This window comes from Equus przewalskii, chromosome 19 (genome assembly GCF_037783145.1).
Source record: "Equus przewalskii isolate Varuska chromosome 19, EquPr2, whole genome shotgun sequence".
Taxonomy (NCBI): domain Eukaryota; kingdom Metazoa; phylum Chordata; class Mammalia; order Perissodactyla; family Equidae; genus Equus; species Equus przewalskii.
Genome location: NC_091849.1, coordinates 47936073 through 47950667, shown reverse-complemented (window position 1 = coordinate 47950667; position 14595 = coordinate 47936073).

Below are 14595 nucleotides of genomic sequence, written 5' to 3'. Positions count from 1 at the left end.
GTTGGACTTGAGTTGAACTGTAAGACACCCAGTTGGTATCCTAGAATTGCTTGTTGGTGTGGGGAAACTCCCTCTCTGCCCCACATTGTAACTGGGTGTAGAATTCTTAGGTCATCTCAGAAGAGTAGGATTTACTAGAATTTCCCTGGCTCGTGGAAACATGTGGTTTGGGAAGAAGAAGGATGAAAGGGTGGGGGATGAGGAACCTTTGATTCCTGAGCGGCCACTGGATCACTCATGGTATGAAGCATGAGCTATGCAGCCATCAGTTACTAAAGAGAAAAGTTATTGTTATCTGAAATAGCTAAAATGAAATTAAGAAAACACCTGGTCAGACCTTGACACTAGATTAAGCTCAGATTTCAATGGATCTGAGCTTTGGCCACTACCCTCAAAGCTGCTTCCCAAGGGAAAAACTGCAGAGACAACAGAAAGCACATCCAAGACTTCTGGTCACCAAGAAGGTAGTCAATGTGGAATAGGGGCACAACCAAGAAACTACTGAAACCAGGGAGTATAGTGTAAAGGAGTTGTTTCATTATGAGTCAGCATCATCAGCTTCCTAAGGAACCTTTACTAAAATGGATTATGAAAGTAGGTAATTTAGGGCTGTGTCTTTGGTTTTGAATGCTGCATAGTGGAAAAGGATGTTTGAGTTGATAGAGGCCCCGCAGCTCACTATGGAACAATCACAGACAACTATAAGTGATCCACACACACTGGAGGTTATTCTGGAGGGAACAGCCATCTTGGCGGACTGGATAAAAGCCACTGTAAGGTTTGTTTACCTTGAGAAGGAGGACTATCCATCACCCCCTATAAATGCCAAGTGGAACACCCCAGATGAAGCAGATGATATGCTTATTATGCAGGCCTTATGATTGACTTTATGATGCCAGGATTTCACCTGCTGAATATGCCCATTACCCAGGTCATGGTAAACGCTGGTTAAGGGGCCCCCTTTCACGTGGGCACCACAGCATATAACTTTATTGTTGCAAAACTGAAAAACAGCTCCAGAAGTCTTATCGAATTTGCTGTCTCAGCTTCCCCTCAAGGGTCTTACAGATGCTAATAGACAAGAGAATGGAAAGAGGCCAAGGGAGGGTCAAGAGACTCTTTCCAACAAGATAGAAATTTTTAAAATGTTATTAAGAAATAAGATGAATAAAGCAAATATTGTTAGGACTAAAACATAGAGAAAACAGAAAAGGGAGAGTCGCAGGACTCACCCCAGCTGGGTGAAAATCTTTGGATGGTTAGTAAGAAATGGGTTGACTAGAACAAACATTGATAGGGTTAAAACAGAGGTTTTAATACAGCAGTGCCTAAGGTTGGATGGGCCAAAGGGACCTCTTGGTGGTACTGCAACATGAAAGAGGCCCAAAAAGTTTGCTCTATTTATCCCTGTTTGGAAAAATTTAAAAAGTTCAAAGGTAGAGATTAGTATGAGAAGCCTGACCACAATCACTTGGGGCACTGGTTAGGTAGATTAGTCAAGTTAAAACTGACAAAAGGGTACGGTCCCTTGTCTCAACTCCTCAGTGGGGACCCAAAGCCTTTTACACAAGAGTAGGTAAAATGGTCAGGGGTTGGAGCAGAGAACTTTCCAGGACTCCTTTATATGGGAGTCCCACTAAATGATACCAAAACCCATTGATAAAGCCCTGACTCAAGCTACAGTTAGATTGACAGAATGTAAAAATTTAATGGTTGATAAGATTATGGAAATCGGAATGTTTAAGCAGGCTTTATGTAAGCAAGCTTTCTTTAGCTTTTCCTGAATGGTTTCTGGTGAACAGTTTCCTTATCTAGTACTGTAAAATCAAAACTCGTTGATGAAGTCCTAATGGAGGCCACAGTTAAGAAGGTAAGTGTTGATGAAATTAAGGTAAACATTTATAGGCAAATTGATGTGTTTGAACTGGCTTTATGTGAAGTGGTTGCATTTCTTTTATCTGATTGTATTATGGGAATGGAAATTCTAACTGATTGGGGAATATTTCCCCTATCTAGTGTCATAAAAGAGAAGGCACGTAAATTTGCCCTTCAGGCAACATTAACTGGACTTGTTAAATGGGAATCAGTAAGATTGCCTGAGCCCACACTGTGGAATAGAAGCTGGAATGCTGGTCAGAACAAATTTTCTGTAATAGCCTGATGTGGAGCCTAGATTGTGGCTTACAGAAAAAGCCCATGAGCGCCCCTCAGTGACGGCCACTAGAACTTTGGGCTACAGAATATCCGTTTGAGGGGCATTTACAGATCTTGCAATCAGACATTAATTGAAGCTACCTCAATGACCGGAGGACATAAAGTGACCTTAAAACCTGAAATAGCCATAATATCTAAGACAATGTCAGAGAAACACAGTGCCCAGGAAAGGTCTATAATAGTATGGAAATAGTTTATATAGGATCTTATTATTGGGAGAAGGCAAGGAGGAGATACTCATAAGCAGGAAGCCTCTTTTCCCTCGGGACTAACTCTGGAACTGTGTGATGAGCTGTTGGATTCCACTGTCACTTGGGGGGTGCCCTATAAACATCTCTTGACTGAGTGACAAAGATGTGGATGTCAGTTCCAAGGTGAACGGACAACCTCTTGTTTGTAAGGTCGCCACTCTGAAGAAGATTAAAAACAGATCAGCTTAGTGTGCTGGAGTGCATGCTGTTTTCCTAGCAGTAATGGAAGAATTGAACAGTGGGAAAAGCCCCTATGTTTGGGTTTTTACTGACTCATGGGCAGTGGCCAATGGCATGGCCATATGGTCAGGCGGAAAGGCAATGGAAACCTGGCCTATTAAAGGCATGCCTTTATGGGGCATGACCCTATGGAAATTAGACAGGTGCATTAAAGTAGGACATGTCGATTTCCATTAGAAGAACTCCTTTCTGGGTTTAGAAGCTGGCTGGAATCAACAAGAGCTATCCCCATGTGCTTACTTGAGGTGGCCACCTGGGTCCATGAATTGAATAGACATAGGAGTACTGCAGCAATGCAGAGATGGCCTAATCTAGACATAGTCCTCTTGCACCCTGAGGTACAAAATGCCTATAGGAACTCTTCTGTCTGCCAACGAGAAAGACAGAGACTACAAGTGACTTTGTGGCAGATTCCATGGCGGGAAGGCCCTGAACATGGCTGACAAGTCAGACTGGTGCTGGTAGCCCTGGGGCTCTACAAGAGGGTCCTAATAGGAATAAACACCGACTCTGGACTGGGATTGTATTTCTCCAGATCAAGGAAAACATTTTACAGCCCACAATGTCCAACAATGGGCTGAGAGATATCCTCCTCAGAGTAATAGTTTGACAGAGAATTGGAAAGGGCAATTATAATATGTTTGTCTAAAATGAGGAGATAAAAGCATGAAGGGCTGGCTTACACACCTCCATGAGTATGCACTCAACATGAGGGGGACTAAAGGAGCACCCCACTAGATTTCTGGTTTTTCTGGTGGATGTGGGGAAGATAGGGTAGGGAAGGATGCTGGTATTGCTATGCAAATCTTGCCAAGGTGGGAGGACACTGGCATTAAAGACTGTGTATTTTTTTTCTTTCTTTCCAAAATCACCTCAATTATTTTTCCCCTACCTGATGCAGCAGTCAAAGGACCAGAGCTGCAGCTACAAGTGCTGGATGATTCCTAAGAAAGGAGTGAATAAATGGGCTGGGTAATGAGCAAAATCCAATATTACATTAGCACTTCTAAAGAGGCTCAGAGCAAGAGACGATATTGTCTCTTGGCTCAATTATGCCAGATGTCTGAAAGGGTGAAGCCCTATATTGCTGAGGACACTCCTGCTTTTGGAACCTGACAAGATCAAATGGAATCTCTCAAACCTGACTGGCCTTGCCTTGGGGGACATTTTCATATATGATGATGGACGACTGGGTAGATATTAAAGACTGAATGGGATTCTAGTAATTTGCCAGTATCTTTTGACTTTTATGATTATTTTGCTATAAAGGAGCATGTTCAAAGACCAAGGAAGGAACTGTGATATTATGATTTATAATACAAAATATATCTTTGGTCTTTGTCCATGGTTCTGGTCACAGAGTTCTTAAAACTCTTGGAATTTCCTAAGTGATGAGAGCAATAAGCATCTTTTGTTATGTTAATGGAATGACTTTTAGAAAACATTCAAGGATGGAGAGTGGATGCCAGTGGAGCTAACCATGTGATTAGAGGGTTGGAACTTTCAGTCCTATGGTTGCCCCCATTTCTGGGGAAGGGGAGAGGGGCCGGAGATTTTGTTCAATCTCCAATGATTTAATCAACATGCTGATGTAATGAATCCTCCATAAAAACACAAAAGGATAGGGTTCACAGAATTTCTAGGTTGGTGAACACATAGAGATTTAGGGAGAGTGACCCACCGCAAGACAGCATGGAAGCTCTGTTTCCTTTCCCCATACCTTGCCCTATACATTTCTTCCATCTGGCTGCTCGTGAGTTATACCCTTTTATAATAAATCAGTGATCTAATAATAGGTAAAATGTTTCTCTGAATTCTGTGAGTCATTCTAGCAAATTAATCAAACCCAAGGAGAGGGTCCGTGAGGTCAAAAGCACAAGTGACAATTCAGGCTCGTGATTAGCATCTGAAGTAGAGGGCAATCTTGTGGGACTGAGCCTTCAATCTGTGGACTCTGATGCTATCTCCAGGTAGATAGTATCAGAATTGAGTTGAATTGTAGGACACCCAGCTGCCGTCTGAGAATTCTTGTTGGTGTGGGAAACACCCCTCCCCCATTGGAATTGCGTGTAGAACACTGAACCTTGCTCAAATGTTGGTCACCTCTTCAGACTTTCCCTGTTCTCTCTCTTCCCCCAGTCCCGCACTGTGGGGGATAGCACCATGAGGATAGCACCTCTGTCTTGTTTATCATTGTATCCTTAGTTTCATGGCTCATGGCAGGGGCTTACTGAGAAGTTTTTAAAAGAATGAATAAAGAAATAAATGAATGAATTTCTTGTCTTTTAGACTTCAAATCTTCTCCCTCCATGGCATTCCGTGGACTATGGAAGAAATAGGGGTATATTTACAAGAAAGCTAACAAAAACAGTTCTCTTCTCATTTTGTCTTTAAATTGTAGAATTTAGACATGTTCAATAAGCCCCAGCCTCAGTGAATATGATCTAAAATATAAGACTTGTGCATATATTCCTATGATGAAATAATTACAATACAAACTCACAGAAAAGTGGAAGGGAACTCTCACCAGCTTTTTTTTTTATTATGCATTTTCTCAATCAATAAATCCTAAAACTAACATATTATATATAGATTAGTGAGTATTTTTAATATTAAAGATGGATCCTCACACTCAAAATGGTTGTGAACAACTAATGATTAGATTTTTAGATCACATATAGTGAAATAATAAGTAATAAGTAGCTAAATTATTATTCAGTTTAGTCATTCTTCCACATTTTTTGTCTGTTTTTTGTTTCAACATGAATACAGTTGAAAATGCTACCCTGACTGATTTTTTTCAGTAGTTTGTTCCCAATAAGAACAGTCACAACATCCATATATGAATGAATTAATAAAAATGCATCTCAGTTACCAGTATCTATTGATATATATCAGTCAAAAATTAATTCTAGATCTCCCAAGTAGATTAATATCTATTACAAACAGTCACTTATGTGTTTTCTTGAGACCACTAAAAATGTGCAGAGAGAAAAATAAAGCCTACTGACAACTGCGCTGGCCCAGGGGTGTAGTGGCTAAGTTCGTGTACTCTGCTTCAGTGGCCCGGGGTCCATGGGTTCAGATCCTGGGCGCAGATCTACACACAGCTCATCAAGCCATGCTGTGGCGACGTCCCATATGCAAAACGGGAAGACTGGCACAGATGTTAGCTCAGGGCCAATCTTCCTCACAAAAACAACAACAACAACAAAAACCTATTTTGTGCCAATCACTATAACAGAACCTCTCTCATTTTCTTTTGTCTTTACAATGTAAGTATCCTCAATTTATAAATGATAAATTGAAGATCAGAAAAACTACCTAACTTGCCCAAGTTTTTAAAAACTAGTAAATTTCCAAATTGATATTTTGAAAGACTTCTAATTCCAGAGGTCTCTGGAATTATATAAAGAGATGCAATTATGATTTGTCAGGAGGGAAAATGGAGGCACAGACTAGAGAAATGACACACTCTGAATAAAAAGATGGGTCAGTGATAAAGTGAGCAGACACTTGCTTTAGCCCTGTGCAATTTAATTCTTTATGCATGTGTGTACAAAATTTTCACAATTACCTGCCCTATGTAGGACATAAACTTTGAATAGTTTTTCTAATAGTATTCCTCTATAAATGCAATGCCTCACATTTACAAGATGCCTGAGGTTGAGTGTTCATTCTGTCACAAGAAAAGTCAAAGGTAGCCAGAACTTGTAGAATTTAGCTTCCTCTGCGTGTTATTCTAAAACTCAGCTGAGTAGCCCTATAACAAAGTATTCTCTCATCATCTTCAGATGCCAGAAAGGAGGAAAGTTAATCTTTGTAGGGCAGGAGATCTCTCATTGAGCATCCTTTCCTTTAGGATGGTCCAGCAAGGGACAGAATGGTTGTCTCTGACTTGGATATTACTAAACTAAAGTCTCCTTGGCAATACTAAACCTTACCAAGTCAACCTGCCCTCCTGTTTATAGTCAAAGATAAAATTGTACAAAAGCCATCTGAGATGGGAGAGGATCAGAAAAAGGTCATGTTTTCCCAATCTCAAATTCTAGCACCTCTACTACCTCACACGAACTCAGAACTACCAACCGCCTTCCCCTCCAACACCTGTCCTCACCGACCAGGTATGAACAGTGGGAAAAGGCAAGATGTAATCACAACCTTTGCTCCTACGGTACTGTGACTGTAAACAGGAGAAGAGAAGATTCTGCATGGTAGGGGAGGGGGGTACCACGGTGCAATTGAGCCAATCCAGTCAACTATGCTTATAAAAATCTGATAAGCATTTTGGAAAGGATTCAATGCTACCTCTAATGCTATTTTGATTTTATACCCAGTTTCAAAGCAGGAATCCCACATGCTACACATACAGTTTCAGAAATGGAAAGTGACCATCTTTTGCTAACTTTTCAGAATATCCAAAGAAATTTTATACTGACATAAAGGTAACATGAATAGCATTTGTATAAATGATAGAAGCTAATATTGGAATTAGAGAAGGAATAATATTGGTTGAATATTTCATCAAATTTATTATTTAGAAATAAATATAAAATTTATTTGCTTCAAATTGTGTATTGAGTTTTATATGCTATTTCTGTTTCTCTCCTAAGAAGATCATTTATATAAAGGTATATTTATTTTTAAGACATAAAATTAAGGTTATTAAATATTCAAAGTTATAAATAGTTAAAATATTCTTTTGTGGTACACATCAAAATTAAAATTCTTGTAGCCAAACACAATTCTCTCAACTAAACAAAGAACCTTGGGAAAAAAGAAAAGATTTAAAAAAAAAAAAAGGCAACAACAGCAGAAACCTTTACAGAAAGGCTAATATATTTTAAAGAGTTAACTATAATTTTCTATCATTTTTTGTGATTAAGAAATATACTTTTATGGATTAGGGACGGTTTTAAAAATGAAATTAAAAGATGTTCCTTAAAAAGCAGCTAGATTTCATAAATCTTTCAGAGCTCTGGCAGTATAATTTTGCTCCAAACACTTCACTGAATGTTTGATATAGCATTTGTGGAGTGAAACGCATAATACAGGAATTATATTAAAAATATCTGACTTTCAAAAATAGTAATCTATTCCATTTAAAAATTCCAATATTACAATGTCCCAAAACATATTCTATTTAGTTAAATGTAATTTTTGCTATTGGAACCATGCCAATTTTATTCTTTTTTTAAGAAAAACAATTACAGAAAGAAATGAAAGAAAGAAGGAAGAGAGGGAAGGAAGCAGGAAAAAGAACATGGTGATGGAAGGAAAAAAACAGGAATAAAATCACCAGAACTAGGCACTTCTTTCATTGGAATAGAAATATTTTTAAAGGAGTTGTCATATTTTTAAATGAATCGACATAATGATTTGACACAGATGAATGATGAATTATAAAACCATCCCAACAGGATTCTTAAAATGTTCAAATTTGAAATGGCACAGGCTATTTTTTTAATTATGAAAGCAATCTTGATGCAAAATTCACATTGCAAAATTTCTTTATTTTTTGGTTTCACAATCCCCTGCTCCACTGGAAGTGATCGTTTTTGCTAATGTGAGACTGCGGTTTGTTGAAAATTTTTATTTGCTCCAGAAAAATTCTAAAAGGAAGGAACTGAGTGAGAATGGCAGCCTGCTTCCGTGGCATGACCTTGGGTCAGGAAGTAAGGGAGACACTAATGGAAACTCTGAATGGTGACAGAAGCAGAGCAGTCATTAATAAAAATTACGTCCAGAAAGTGACAGGAGGTGCTTTGTTTCCCAGCCTGAGATAGGAGTACTGTTAAGAGAAAAAAGTGAGGAATTGATTACTGGCAAAATGCTGTGTCATGTGAATATTTTAACCTATGTTTGTGACCACAAGATATCTCATAACCTTCATTAGTGTTGAAGTCATTTTGAAGAAATGACTATTTTTTAAAATTGTGGTAAAACATGTATAACATAAAATTTACCATTTTAGCTATTTTTAGGTGTACAGTTCAGTGGCATGAAGTTACGTTCAAGTTGTGGAATCATCGCCACCATCCATCTTCAGAACTTTTTCATCTTCCCAAACTGAAACTTTATAACTGTTAAACAAGAACTCCTATTCTCTCCCAGCCCTGGCAGTCATTCTCTTTTCTGTCTCTCATGTATTTGATTACTCTAGGTACCTCGTATAATTGGAATCATTCAACATTTTGCTTTTTGTGTCTGATTTATTTCACTCAGCGTAATATCCTCAAGGTTCATCCATGTTGTAGCATGTGTAGGAATTTGATTCTTTTTTAAGGTTGTATTCGTTGTATGTGTATACCACATTTTTTTTACCCATTCATCTGTGAATGGACATTTGAGTTCTTTCTACCTTTTTGGTATTGTGAATAACGCTGCTATGAACATTAATATTCAAATATTTGGTCTAGTCCTGGATTTCATTTCTTTTGGGTATATACCCAGAAGTGAAATTTTGGGGTTATATAATAAATCTATGTTTAATTTTTTGAAGAACTGTCATACTCTTTTTCACAGTGGCTGCACCATTGTACATTCCCACCAGCAATGCACTAGGGTTCTAATTTTTTGATATCCTCACCAACACTTGTCATTTTCTGGATATATATATTATATTATATTTCTGGATATATATATATGTATAAAACAGCTATCCTAATGGATATGAAGTGGTACCTCATTTGATTTGCATTTCCCTAATGATTAGTGATGTTGAGCATCTTTTCATAAGCTTACTGGCCATCTATATATCTTCTTTGAAGAAATGTCTATTCAAGGTCTTTGCTTGTTTTTTAACTAGATTTTTTTGTTGTTGAGTGGTAGGAGTTCTTCATATATTCTGGATATTAATCCTTTATCAGATACATCAGTTACAAGTATTTTCTCCCATTCTGTGGGTTGCCTTTCACTCTGTTGATAGTGTTCTTTCATAGACATTCAATTTTGCTGGAGTCCAATTTATTTTTTCTCTTTTTGCTTATGCTCTTGATATCATATTCAACAAGTCATAGCCCAATCCAAGGTCATGAACCTTTCCTCACATGTTTTCTTTGACATGTTTTATAGTTTTCACTCTTCTGTTTAGCTATTTTTTGTATGTGGTGTTTACATTTTCAGTTAATTTTTACATAGAGGTAAGGTTCCGACTTCATTCTTTTGCTTATGGATATCTAGTTTTCCCAGCACTGTTGAAAATATTGTTCTATCCCCATCAACTGCTTTTGGCACCCTTTGGGTTGTCATCCTCTAGTAAGAGCATTTAATGACTTTCTATTAAAATACCAAAACATATGGTTTGCCTATACTAAAGAGTATTTTTACCATCTTTAAAACTAAAGAGGTAAAACTGATATTCTAAAACATATGGTTACATTTTTAATGAGTATTATATCATGAGGGTATTGATATTAAAAAAATAAAAAACACATATGTAAGAACACATATGTGTATAAATGCATACAGGGAGACCAAAAAGATGGACGTCAAACTATTGATATGAGAGTGGGAGTGACAGGAGAGATGTTCATTTTCTATACGGTGTGAATCATTTAAAAAATGACAAATTTTTTATAGCTTTCATAATTTAAAAACTAAAAATAAATAAAAATATACATACATATGAACATGTACATCTAGGATTGTTTATATTTCTAGGAAGGGGAGCACTTTTTCTAGGATGTGAGTAATACTTTACAGACTTAGTAGGAGAACACCAAAACTGATTAACCGAAGAGAAAGAGCAGTTTCAAAGTCAGACAGACTTGCATTTTAATTTGAGTCCTGGAATTTTCTAAATGGTATCAGACTTTGGAATTGTTTAGTTTCTTGGTTTTCCTATTTATAAAATGTCAATAAGAAATGAACCTACCTTGCTGGACTGTTTTAAGGATTATAGTTCGCGTGTGTAAAGAGCCTAGCAGGTATCAGGTGCCAGTGAGCTAAAAATGCCACCAAACACTTACTCTAAAGATACATTAGTGCCTAAAGCTCTGCAAGCTGAGACATATTGATAAAATGTGGTAGAAAAAGAGACCAAGTTCTGGAAGAAAAAAAATGAAGGCCTGTCATATTTTCTGGAAGGCTCTTCAGTTCCAACCTTATCTTTGAAAAGCAGCTTGCTCAAAGCCATGCTTGGTTTACATGACTTCCTTTCATTTGAGCCATATACTCCCCTGGGCCCAACGGCCCAGGGACACTAATCAGGCTGGCGGGATCTCTCTGGAACCCAGATGCAAGTTTCTGTCCCCTACCCTCCTCCTCCACTATCTCCTCCTCTCTTGTTCCTTATTTTAATTTTGTGTAGTGTGATAACAGCTACTGGAATCATTTTATTATTAATGAATTTAGGGAAACATGTTTAGGACACAAACCTTTCTTGGTAAGGCTGTAGAGAGTGAATTTTTTTTTTTTTTTTTTGAGGAATATTAGCCCTGAGCTAACTACTGCCTATCCTCCTCTTTTTGCTGAGGAAGACTGGCCCAGAGCTAACACCCGTGCCCATCTTCCTCTACTTTATACGTGAGACGCCTGCCACAGCATGGCTTTTGACAAGCAGTGCCGTGTCCGCATCTGGGATCCAAACTGACGAACCCAGGCTGCCGAGAAGTGGAATGTGCACACTTAACTGCTGCACCATCAGGCCAGCCTGAGAGTGAATATTTTTAAGCACTAAAATTCTTCTCCACCTTAACCAAGTAACCAATTATGTTAACATCACCAATAACACACATACTGATATCATGTGCTCCCTGATATGATAGAACGAGAAGGGCATTTCACCTCTGTAGTACTTAACTCTAAAATCCATAACCCTAGTCTAATTGTGAGAAAACATCAGACAAGCCCAAATCGAGAGACATTCTACAAATTATCGGACCAGGACTCTTCAAAAACACCAAGGTCGTGAGAGACAAGGAGAGACTGAGGAGCTGTTATAGGTTACAGGAGACAAAGAAAGCCTGGTGACTAAAGGCATGGTGGGGTCCTGGACTGAACCCTGGAACAGGAGAAGTCTGCAGTCGAGCTAATGGTAATAATAACACTGCACCACTGCTAAGTTCCTGATTTTGCTAGTTACACTATGATTACGTTACATGTGAATGTTAGAAACTGAATGAAAGGTAAGGAGGAACTCTTTGCTATCTTTGCAACTCTTCTGTAATTCTAAAATTGTTCAAAAGAAAAAATTTCAAAATCTCTTCTGATTCCTAAGGCTGATAAGATAGAACCATTTCAATGACTTTATTATTTAAATAGTATGCCTTAATTTTTACAATTTAGTGTACTTATACAGAGGTTTTAATTTTTTTCCAAAAAATTGCCCCATCCATCTACCACCTTGCTAACTCTTTAATAACCTGGATTTCTCAAGTCTTTGTGATTTATAAGGTACCTTCATATATACTCTCTCACCTCATCTTTATGAGAACTGCTTGAGATGGACAAGAGCCCTCATTGCCACATTAAAGATGAAAAAAACGGTGACAAAGTCAGTTTAAGAGATTGGTTTTATGGTATATCAGTTAGTGACAGAGTCTTGTCAAGCACCTGGATCGGTGCAATTCAACCACACTTTGAAAAAATTATCTCAGGAGCCAAGGATCTGAATAGAGATTTCTTTAAGTAAGATATACAAATAGTCAAAAGCCCAGGAAAAGATGTCCAACATCATTAGTCATCAGGAAAAGGAAATCAAAACCACAATGACATACCACGTCACACCCACAAGAATGGCTAGACCAAACAATCAGATAACAGCAAGTGTTGGTGAGGATGTGGCGAAATCAGAACCCTCATACACTGCTGGTGGGAATATAAAACAGTGCAGCCACTTTGGAAAACAGTCTGTCATTTCCTCAAATGATTAATTATAGAGTCATCATATGACCGAGAAATTCTGTTCCTTAATATATGTCCAAAGGAAATGAAAACATATGTCTACAAAAAACCCTTGTAGATGAATGTTCATAGCAGCATTATTCATAATAGCCAAAAGTTGGAAACAATCAAAGTGTCTGTCAATGGACAAACGGATAAACAAAAGGTGGTATAGCCATGCTATGGAATATCAATTGGCCATGAAAAGGAATGAACTACTGACACATGTTACAACATGGATGAACCTTGAAGACATTATGCTAAGTAAAAGAAGCTAGTCACAAAAGGCTTCATAGTACATGATTCTACTCATATGAAAGGCCAGAATAAGGAAATCAACACAGATCGAAAGTAGATTAGTGGTTGCTTGGGGTTGGGAAGAGGGTGTGTGGATGGGGGTTGAAAACTAAAGGATACGGGTTCTTTTTAAGGTGATAAAAATGTTGTAAAATTGACTGTAGTGACGGTTGCACTTATTGGTGCATATACTAAAAACTATTAAATTCTACACTTTAAATGAGCAAATGGTGTGGTATGTGAATTATATCTTAATAAAGCTGCTTTAAAAACTTAAAATTAAAAACAAAAATCTCCCATCACGGGTCAGGTGAAAAATTTAAAAATGAATAAACAAGCTGCTTTCTCTTAGGATGTTCAAACCTAGTAGAGGAGGAAAAGGGTAACAGCAAATAATTATGTTAAAGCTGTTGTCCAGGAGTCCTAATTCTTAAACCAGGATTTTTTCTACCACATGATATAAATCAACCAGTTAGGGAGTTCAGGCAATTTTCAAATCTTTTTCAAATCAGGAAAGCAACATTTTACATGCTACATATAAGATCCATGTCATCAATCTAACAATGTCAGACCAGGATGACAGAAACAGGAGACATTAGTCATTTACCTAAGGAAAGGCTCACCTCAACAACTATCTGGAACTTTCCAGTCTCTGTCCCACCTCTGCTACTGGCAAGATCTTTTATTCTGAAAATTGTGGAAGTATGAATAGCAAGAGGTGACTCACTTACAAAGGGGACGCTTTTTTTTTTTCGAGGAAGATTAGCACGACCACTGAGCTGGCTTACGGGACTAGAGGCGTGAGCGCCAGCACACCCAGAGCAGCTGTCTGAGGCTTCAGCCCTTGTCTTAAACCAACGGTTTTTAACATTTCTTGCTCTGGGAAATAATGCTGAACACAGCCATGCAGGCTGAGGAGGAACCTAGGGGAGGCCCAGGGCCATCCAACCGTAGCCCTGAGAAGATGGCATGAGCCTTTGTGGGAAGGAAATCTCATCTTCACTAGATACCATGTGGCAGCAAAAAATGTTCTGATCTTCTCTCTACCTGGGAAAAGAAGTTGGACTGACCTTTCTCTCAGACAAAATAAAGTCCATGGTCTCTTTTTGGAAATAAAACAATAGAGAAGCACCAAAAGGGAGCCACTGGACGTCATGCCCTTGCGGTAGTTGGGTATTTGAGTAACTATTTAAATATTTAAAATCAATGGGGCAAGTTATATTTGTAAAATAAAAAAATATATCCAGTTGTGGTGGGATTAAATGCGGAGGATAAATAGGCACCTAACTTAAGGGTCCAGGATATAGACAATGCTGAAAACCTTTTAGCAATTTTATCCTCCAGTATCACTCTCTTGTGAGCCACAAAAGTGGAGAAAGAGATGCTCTAAAAGCAGTAGTGGTCCCATTTCAATGTTTTTGCTAACAAAAGCAAGCAAACTAAAATTAAAGTTCCTAATAAAAACTGTTATCCCATTTTACATATACTTAGAAATTAAGGTAAAGAACTTATGTCAATTTCCTAGAGCCAGACACCAAGTTAAGGATCAAACTAGGATGAGAACATGGTTTACCGTTTCCCAATACTTTCAGATTCATCTCACCTACTGAAAGACTATGAAGGCACTAGAAGAAAATTGTCTCTCATCATTTACACTTTTGAACTCCCCTACTGCACAGCCTCTTCTCCTTGTGGTCAAGAATTGTCA